Source organism: Lepidochelys kempii, chromosome 10 (genome assembly GCF_965140285.1).
Source record: "Lepidochelys kempii isolate rLepKem1 chromosome 10, rLepKem1.hap1, whole genome shotgun sequence".
Taxonomy (NCBI): Eukaryota; Metazoa; Chordata; order Testudines; family Cheloniidae; genus Lepidochelys; species Lepidochelys kempii.
The window spans coordinates 11,665,288-11,674,733 of NC_136389.1; the positions used below are offsets into that span (position 1 = coordinate 11,665,288).

Below are 9,446 nucleotides of genomic sequence, written 5' to 3' on the forward strand. Positions count from 1 at the left end.
CAAAATACTGCCTCCCTGCCCTGGGGGCTGCAGGCAGGGAGCAGCACCTCTCCTCTGCAGAACTCAATACATTCCACACTCTGCTCATTGCCTTTGCCAGATGTCTGCACCAAAAGTCATGCAAGCTGGGACTGGAAATCCCACCCAGTAATGAACATATACTGGATGCTTTGCTGCCTCGGCCCAAATTTGCAAAAGTTGCTTAATATGTTGCGTGCTTCCATTTTTGGGTGCCCAAATTGAGACACATCCCTCTCCCCCCAAACCTTGGGTCCTCACACAGCAAGAGTGGCATGGCTGTCAATGTGATGCTTGATGATGAGACATTGTCCCTGCCGCAAGGAATCTAGGGCTCCATTTTCAAAAGTGCCCATTACCCAGACACTCGTATTGCTTTCCCTGGAAGATGCAGGGCGCTGAGTTGTTTTGAAAATCTGGCCCTTCCAGGCTAAATAATCCTGTCGCAACCCACCCTGGCTATTTCAGTCTTAGGACTCTTCTGAGCAAAAGTTTGGAATCCTTCCAACGTGGTGTTTTTTTTGGGAGGGTGATTTTTGTCCCCGTGTGAATCTAAATTAATTCTAATCTGGCCAAAAGTTGCTAACTTGACCACTGCCCCTATCAAATCGACATGAATGTCTGCAACCTGGAGAGAAAGAGGGAGAGAGAGACCTGGAATCAGCAAAAGAAGAGTCCACATGGCAGAAATGGAAACCAGCTTTGGAGTGTACGTCAAAGGCTTCCAATAAAAAAAGGACTGACAACATTTGTGTGTGTGTAAATGCAGGTTTTTCCATGTGCAAATGGATGCTGTTGTCAGTTCGGTGTGTGTATTTGTGGAAGCCCTTGGAGGTTTTACTTTTAAGTTATTCAATGAGAACAAACCCAGATAAATACTCCCTGCTCATTGACACCAATGCACTGCTCCAGAATCTGACTATTCCTCTGGAAACAGAGCTGGACAGGGCTGCATGGGATGGAGGGAGACTCACGTTGGTGGGGAGGGGAGCTGAGGAGTTTAACATCCTGCCTTTATTTTCCACCATCTAGAACCCTCTGCAGTATCTGCTTTGTTACTTAAGCTTCCCTTATGAATCTGCCCTTCCAAAAGCCATCTACACTAGAGAGGTAACTTAGTTGTCTCCTGACCTCATTACAACGTGGTATTATGTAGACAGGAGCTAACTGTGACGTAACTGGGTTGGGTAACCGGGCTAAAGCCTTGGACATGCCCTGATAGCAACCCATCCACGCTACAGACTGCAGCTGTGCGGTCACTGGATCCCTGGACATAGCTGTATATGATATGTAGACTGAATCCCTCGCAGATTGTCACCAGCCCGCTTTCTTTGCAGCCATTGGCCAGAAATGTTTGGGAGAAGCTGGCCCCTTCTTATGGAGAACATTAACTTTTGGTTGTTTTGTTTTCCTGAAATGCCAATCTCTTATTAACCTCGCCTTTCCAATCGAGAGCTTATCTTACAGAATGTCCTGGGTCACAGATTGCCACGATTCCTTTGCATCATGCTGGGTGAGAGACAGTCATGCCTGAAGCCCGGATACTGCAGCCCAAGAGACAGACATCACCAGACCACAGCTGGATGACAATGAGAGATTACCCTGCACCAGGCTAATGCAGGTTAGATGATAGCCAGGGAAATGTGAGCAGATGCATTGGTATCCACTAATTCAGGAGAAAAGGAAATTCAAATGGAGATGAGGACCCATGAAGTCCAGAGTGTCCGTTTATAGAACACTTTTCCATAATGCTCACATTCCAGCTCTGAATTTCAGAGGGGGTCATCCCAGATCTCTGCAGGGAGAAGACCTTCAGAGTTAGGATTGCCCCAGCTATCTGGAAGGAGATCACCAGCTCTCGGAACCACAGCAAGGTTAAACCACAAACCTTCGGAAGAGAAACGCCATTCCTCAAAGCTTTGGAGAGAACCTTCCGTTCCCTACAGGGTATTCAAAGGGCTGGAGTAGCAGCCAGAGGGCAGGTATTTTCTGAACCACACATGGGGTGCTCTTCTTCCTGCGATGCTACTGTGGTTTGAGGATGCAGAGATTTGTGAACAGCCTTAGAAGAGGCTGTGTGAAAAGCCCCTTTATGTTTGAGGTGAAATCCCATAGAAACTGGTTGGGATAATTCAGGTTGTTCAGCAGATCCCCTCTGAATGAGAGCAGAGAGGGGGCAGGAGCATGGCAGAGTAATTCATAACTGGCCCCCTCACCAGTAGGTCACAGGTGGCACACAGGTTTTTCCTATGATAGCTTTGCCCTGGGACCAATAAAGCCTCTTTAATCATTGTTCATCACACACACAAAGGCACACGCAAAGCAAGAGTTCAGAGAGAGCCGGCACCTGGCAAAATCGTTACTTGCCACTTTAATTTATTTCAGAGCTGACAAAAAAACAAAACAAAAAATAACTCACACAATAGTAAAACTTCATAGGCCATGATTAAAGTCTGCAAAGTTCAGCCACTATAAACAGATCCCAACCATCTTCTCCAGATAGCCTTCCTGCAAGACAAACCCTGCAGCAGAGCTCAGAATTTATAACATGCTACGCTCCCCTTGCACCTTGCCTCCAAGAAGTGTAAAGGAGCTCACAACCCAGTAATTAATTAAGCCTTACAGAACCCCTGCAAGGTGGATAAATATTATTCTCCCCATTTTTCAGATGGGGAAACTGAGGCACAGGGCGAGCAAGTGACTTGCCCCAGAGCACACATCAAAGTCAGTGGCGGAGCCAGGAGCATAGCCTCATAGTCCTCACTTATAGGCCTCTGCTCCAACAACTAGAGAACACGGACTCAAGTATGTAGAGTGGGAGCAGACAGATTCTTGGAGCTGGGAGGCAACTCATACCAGCATGATTCTACCTGTACAATTACACCACTATAACTCCCCACAGTCGCTTTGGAAGTATCATACGCTAAACCTGAAAAAGGCCTTCCCATTCCAGAATACAAGTGCCAAGGCGGGCCATTATAGGAATATAATTATGCCCGGTGCTCTGATGGCCCGCTTCACTGCAGCGTTGGAGTGTCTAACAGTTATTTCTGGATTTGATTCTTTCAACACCCCTGAGAGGAAGGGAAGTATTGTTTCCACTGTACAGATGGGGGCCTGGAGCATAGGGTAGATGGAGTGACATGCCCAAGGTCGCACAAAAAGTCTTTGGCTGATCTGGGAGTGGAACAAGTCCAAGGGCAGAGGCATAGCCAATGCTCCTTCCCATGCTCCTCATCCCTTATTCTACAGCTGCCACTAGAAACAGAGAGGAAAGAATCCATGCACAGAGCACATTTTGCATGGGATAATCACAGCCTCTCCGCTCAGTGCTATGTGCTGTAAACCCTGGGGCAGGAGAAGGCCATGACTGCTCAATCTGGGATGGAGACAGTCTCCCTTCCCTGCACCCTTTGGCACAAAGCAACAAGCAAGAGGGAAACTCAGCCTGTGTCTGCCATCTCCCCCAGTCAGAGCCCGCAATGAGGGGGGCCGTGAAAAGGGAAAACAGTCAGACAACATCCCCTCCACCCTCCCTATCCCTGCCTCATTACCCGGGAGACCCATAAACCGGACTGGCAGCAATAAAAGCTTATCAACTTGTAAAACACCCCCCCACCCCCAGCACATATCCTTGGGCAGCTCTGTGATAAGAGATTGAAATGCAGGAAACAGGAGTGAAAGCACAATAGAGAGGGTTCCATAACTAGGTTCTTACATAAACAATGACTGGTCTGCGTGTTAATAAAGGGAAGGCGTATACAGCACCCAGTTCGTTAGCTGGTGTGTGTGTGTGTGTGTGTGTGTTCTGCCCTAGCACAGTGGCTGGTGCAGAGGGCCTGTTTATTGAATGCTTAGTTCTCAGCATCTGGCTTGATTTCACCACTTAACTCTATGTTCTCAGTCCCCCCTGGCCACCTAGAACCAGCTGACCCCTGCGGTAGTGAATGCAGCTCCCGCTAAAGTCAATGAAAGAGGTGCTAGGGCTGACCTTGTCCGAGAATGTTTATGCCCAAGACGTCAGCTGCTAATGGGAAGGTTAATTGAGGGTACAGAAAGGTGTCTGCCTCAGAGAGTCAGGTCCCCACGCCCAGTAACTGTTATTAAAATATTTGCAAAGGCAGTCTGGTGTGATTAAGTCTGACCTCAGCTTCGTCATGTCTTTTCTTCAGCCTTGGACAGATAGGCCAATTTGGAAGTCAACCATTTCATTGGCAATTTAGTTAATTCAAGACTTTGTTTTTTTCCCCATGGATCGGAGAGCTGTAGGTTGAAGTCCTTCATCAGGCCTGAGGCTTACACTCAATGTTGACACTGCAGGGCAGAACTGGTAGACATGCCAACCTTCAACCGGGATATTTAACCCAGGTGCCTCTTTACCAGTTCCAAAAGCTGCCCATGTGGAAGTTCGAGACTCCACGGTACTCACTGGACAAGAGCAGGATGTGCTGATCAGTAAAACAGTTTGCACTGTTCACGAATGTGTGCAAACTGTTGACTAGCTGGAGCAAATTAACAGCTATATGAAAATGATCCTGGCTGCAAGGACATGGTCAGCTGGTTTTCTTCTGAGACACTCACTGCTTCACGGAATGGGAGCAGCCGCTGGATCTAGGACACCAAAGCCTCCACCCTGCCATTTACAGCCCAACTCCACATACAGGTGTGAACATGAGTTAGTGTTCATTAGAGCCAAGTATGGTATAAGATAGATGCTCTCCAAGCTTTTCACAGAACTCTGCCAAAGCACCTGGATCCTAACCTGTAGAATCTCCTGCTGTTGCAGTCCTCATCCACCACAGGGCTGTGCACTTTAGTCTTGTCTTACAGCTGCACAGCTGTTCCAGGCCAGGCATCTGGGGAGCAGAGACTGCCAATCATACAAAGTTGGGCGGTGGTTTTGTCACACGGACAAATGGCCCCTGGGAGTAGCATGGAATCTTCAAACCCATTTCATATGTGAGCTGAGCCAGGCTTTGAACTTAGGTCTCCAAAGGCGATGGACTAGCGCATTAACCCAGCTCAGGCCCTGCTTCCACCGGAAGGAACAGATCCCACTCCAGCTCCGTGAGCTGTTCCAGATGTTTTGGAAACCCCTTTGCTATTCAGTAAAAGCTCCAGAAAAATGCCTTAAAGAAGTCCAATTTTAAAAAAAGAAAAGGAAAAAAAGAGGCTATGAAGAACACAGCCAACCCCTGGGAGCCTGGAACCCATCCCCAGGCTGAAATCTGCCTAAAATGCAAAACAGAAGAGATGGGGAGTGCAGGCAGCACATTCAAGCAAGAAAAAGGTTCCTAGGGGCCAAAGAGAACATACAGAGCCTTGCCATTGCTTTCAGGCCAGGATTTCACTCACACTCTTTTTCCAGGGACTGCCCCAGGCATTCCTGGGTTAGAATCCCAGGTATCAGCCTGGACTGGAGGACAGAAGATGTGCTCTAGCGGAAGTAACAGGCTTGATCCCACACAAGAAGGGTGATGGCCGCGCTTAACTTCAGCGTCCCCTACTGGTGGGCTAGGGAGCAACATTCATAATGGCCTTGAAAATTCTGGGCTTCAACCTCCCAGCTGAGTAAACCACAATGTGGTGAAGGTGGGGAGAGAGGGGTAAGAGGAGAGACTGCAACATCCAAAGGAGGAAGAAGCTCTAGTGAAGGGGCAATTGATTGAAGCTACCCTATGCATGCAAAATAGGGACTATAATAGGGTCCTTTTTCTTTTAAATAGCCAGGGCCTGGGTTTTGTGAATCTCACAGCCCACCTTGTGCTTTTCCCTCTGGAAATAGAAGAACTAGCTCCCACTGGAGGAGAAAGCTCTAATTGCTGGAGCTGTTTGAACAATCCAAACCCTGTCCCATCAGCCACATCTTTGTGCAAGGAGACAAGGGATGGAACAGAGGGTCACAGGTGTGTACTGGTGGTGTAGCCAAGTGAAAGCCAAACAGCTGGAACTGCAGAATCTAGCACCAGGAGGTTCTTTTGACTTGTTTATTTTTGAGCATAACTAAAATGTAGCAAGTACAGAGCAGGGGCTTGAGTCATGGCTCACAGATTATACACAGCAGCGTATCCATTCCTGCTTGATGCAAACACAGATTCCCATAGCTGGGATTTTGATTGCCTCTGATGGAATCTGTTTGTGGCCCCTTACTGAGCTAGTCTCAGACATCCACATCCTGAACTTGCCTCTGAACTGTCCTATTTCCTCCCAGTTTCCACTGCTTCCTTTCTGTCTGAAATCCTGGTCTAATAAGTGGTTGATTTATAAAACACCCCTTTTTGCCACCACCCCCAGCCACAGTGCGTGGGTGCTGCACAGCCATATCAAAAACAATGCAGTCAAAAGCCAGAAAGCGAGAGAGACCTGAATAACACCCTGGATCCAAACACCACCAAACTCTAGAGATGTTCACAGCCAGGCTTCGTGGCTTGGGCCCATCTCTAGCCATAAAAATCAGCAAGAAAATAAATAACCCAAAATACTCCAAGGTGCTAATGCAATGCAAATAAATAAATAAATAACAATACTGAGAAAAGAGTGGAGAGTCCTATGCTGGACCAACAGAGATTAAAATTGTTGAACACACGTGGGAAAAACAGTGTGTTCCAGATGTTTTTAAACTCTGGGAAGAATGATCAGAGGCGGACAGGTGGCTGCAGCTCAGCCAGAGCCCCAGGGCCAGGCCTTTGACTCGAGGAATCTTTTAGAGTGCACAAAATGCGGAAAATGTCTGGGTTGCCATCCACTAAGGAGCTCTGTCTTTCAAGATAAAATGACCCACCCTTGCGCCAAGATTTGAGAAGTTGAATTTTAATAAGGCAGTGCTGAGTCACCTCATGGTGAGTCACCTAGGGCGCACCAGGAAACATGTGAATTCAGTTCCCTAAATAAAAGGAGATCTTTGCTAACTTTTTCATTTTTCCAGTTTTGTTCTTTGTCAACCAAAAACAAAAAATAAAAAACTGAAGCCCCATCCGCCCTGAAAAGGTCAGCGCCACGTCTCTCCCGAGCAACTGTTTATAGATATAAAGTCTCCAAACCTGCTGCAGAAGTTACCTGAGCGGAGAAGCTGAATCTGGCCCTCCCCAAAGTCCCAGGACGTTTGGGTTTCATGCCCTGGGTCAAGTATGTCTTTAATTGGGGTAGTGGGAGGTGTCACACGGCTACTGATGCACCTTGAGTGGTGTAACAGGGCCAGCCTCTTACAATATGGGGCCTCTGGCAAGGGCAGGGTTGGAGCTGCTGGGAAAGAAAAATTAGGCCATGATTTGCCTCTCCGTGCATTGGTCTTACTGCCAAGGGGTGGAGGGTGTCTGATCGTGAGTTTTTGCCTGCTATGCCCAGATACCAATAACTGAGAAGTAGGTAAAGCTGGCCAGTAAACGGCAGAACCTGGATGGGATACAGAACTCCCAAATGAGGCATCCCTGACTGGGTTGCCATCTGTTTTGCTAGTTGCTTATGGCTGGCCTGGTTTGAAGGCATGTAACTCCCAATACTAGCGCCTGCCCTAGGTTTCACAGAGCCCTGTGCAGCGTAACACTTGCATCATCCCACCAAGCTTCCAGCTTACATGTGGCTCGGTGCTGATAACTCTATGCTCCCACATTCACAGAGGTCGCCTGCAGTTCCCCTCTCATGTGCTTGTGAGTCTCCATGGCTTTGGTAACCCTTCAACAACCCCACACGTCCCAGGAGAGTCAGCAGGTGCAGCCAAAGCATCACTTTACAGGGGACGAGGAGCACTCAGCACTTAGGAAAGGGTGGGTCTGATTCTCAACTATACCTCTCAGGCCTCATTTTGTGCTGGGCCATCTTTGTACCTCCTGGATTCCTTCTGCGGGCTGGAGCAGTTCCTAGGGTGAGTCGAAGCAACCCCCAGGGGCTGATGTAAATCAGAGCAACCCCCAAGGGCTACTCCAATTTATGGCAGCCTTATTCCAGGCTGCCTCTGGGTTAATCAACACCCAAAATAGCTGTAGCAAAAAATACTCCAACTATTTCACCTCCAGCTCCTTCTTTGCACGAGGGGCAGTGAACGGGATGAAGCGCAGGGTTGCATATGGTGACTCTATGCCACAGCAGTGGCAGGAAAATTCCCCTGGGGTCATTGTGGTCCCTTGACACCACCACAGCTGATTAAAGAGGCCACTGTTGCATTGGAATCCAGCCTGTAACGTCTGTTGCAGCCTGTGGGTGGGATCACACAGGGAATCAGAGGTAGTGCTATGGGTGGGGACATGGGGAAGAAGGAATGGGGGATGGACCTTCTGGAGAAGGATTGGTTCCCAAACTCAGTTGCAGCAAAATCTAAGGCTGATGTTGCAAAAACCACCTACAGTGTGTGCCAGTAGCCAAGCAGCGGCTTATTGCTTAGTTCCTAGATGCTTTTCTCTTCCAGGGACTGGAGCTCATCCTCTGCTGAGCTCTGTAAGCCCTTGATGTCACTGAGCTCCTTTGTTCTTCAGATCTCGCCAGGGCGGGGCTCATGCCTCTGTCATCATCAGCACTACTAACAAGTCCATAACCTGAACCACATCCTATTGTATCCCAGGACTATCTACCGTTGATCTGCCCCAAGGCAAAACCGCACATCCTGGTCTCCATGCAGGAGGCAGGTCGGTGAGAATGACTTTGTTGGAATGACAGACCTTGCCAGCAGCTCTCACTGTTTGCTGGAGTGTGTTATGTCAGCAGCAGCCAGGGCTCACACACCTTTCTGCCAGGTAAAGACCATTTGCATGTTGGGATGTGTGGGAAAGGCCCGTCAGGCTTAGGATGAGGCTGGCTTCTGATTTAATGATGCTGGAAACTTTGTGAACTAGTTGTTCACACAAGTGATCAGCTTCAAATGGTGGAAGCCTCTCAAGGCAGGGCACAACACCCCTCCAAGGCAGGGCAGTCATTTATCCCCATTTTACAGATGGGGAACTGAGGCACAAAGAGGCTAAGTGACTTACTTAAGAAGTCTATGGCAGAGCAGGGACTCAAACACATGTCCTCCCATTCCCTAGGCTAGTGCTCTCGCCACTGGGCCATCCTCCCTCTCTGGGGCCTCAATGACATAGTCAAGGTAAGAGGGCCTGGGAACCTGCTCTGTTTGGGAACTCATGTTCTAACTCACTGGGTTTCAAGCGGATACTCAGCCATTGACATCCCAGCCCCATTCCACTAGAAATGAAGAGGCCCCTCTGGCTGCAGACTCACAGAGGAACTGAGCCTAGAGAACAGCTACTAGCTGAAAGCAGGGCTCTGTGGGGGAAGAAGCAGGAAGCAGGAGCATACCGTGGAAGGAGAGAAAGGTGTTGATACACCCCCATCCTCATGAGACAACACCACTGGGGTCAAAAGGGGTGGGGACAATGCCCCTCACCTCAACGGAGGAAAGAGGGCACTCTGGGCTTTGGGGCTGTACTAGATGCTGTCTG

At 48.7% G+C, this 9,446-nt stretch overlaps 1 long non-coding RNA gene across 1 annotated transcript in view; it reads right to left on the reverse strand.

Annotated features, from left to right (window-relative positions):
- LOC140918181 (uncharacterized) overlaps positions 1 to 9,446 on the reverse strand; it is a 62,843-nt gene that overhangs the window by 37,347 nt on the left and 16,050 nt on the right. The window lies entirely within an intron of this gene.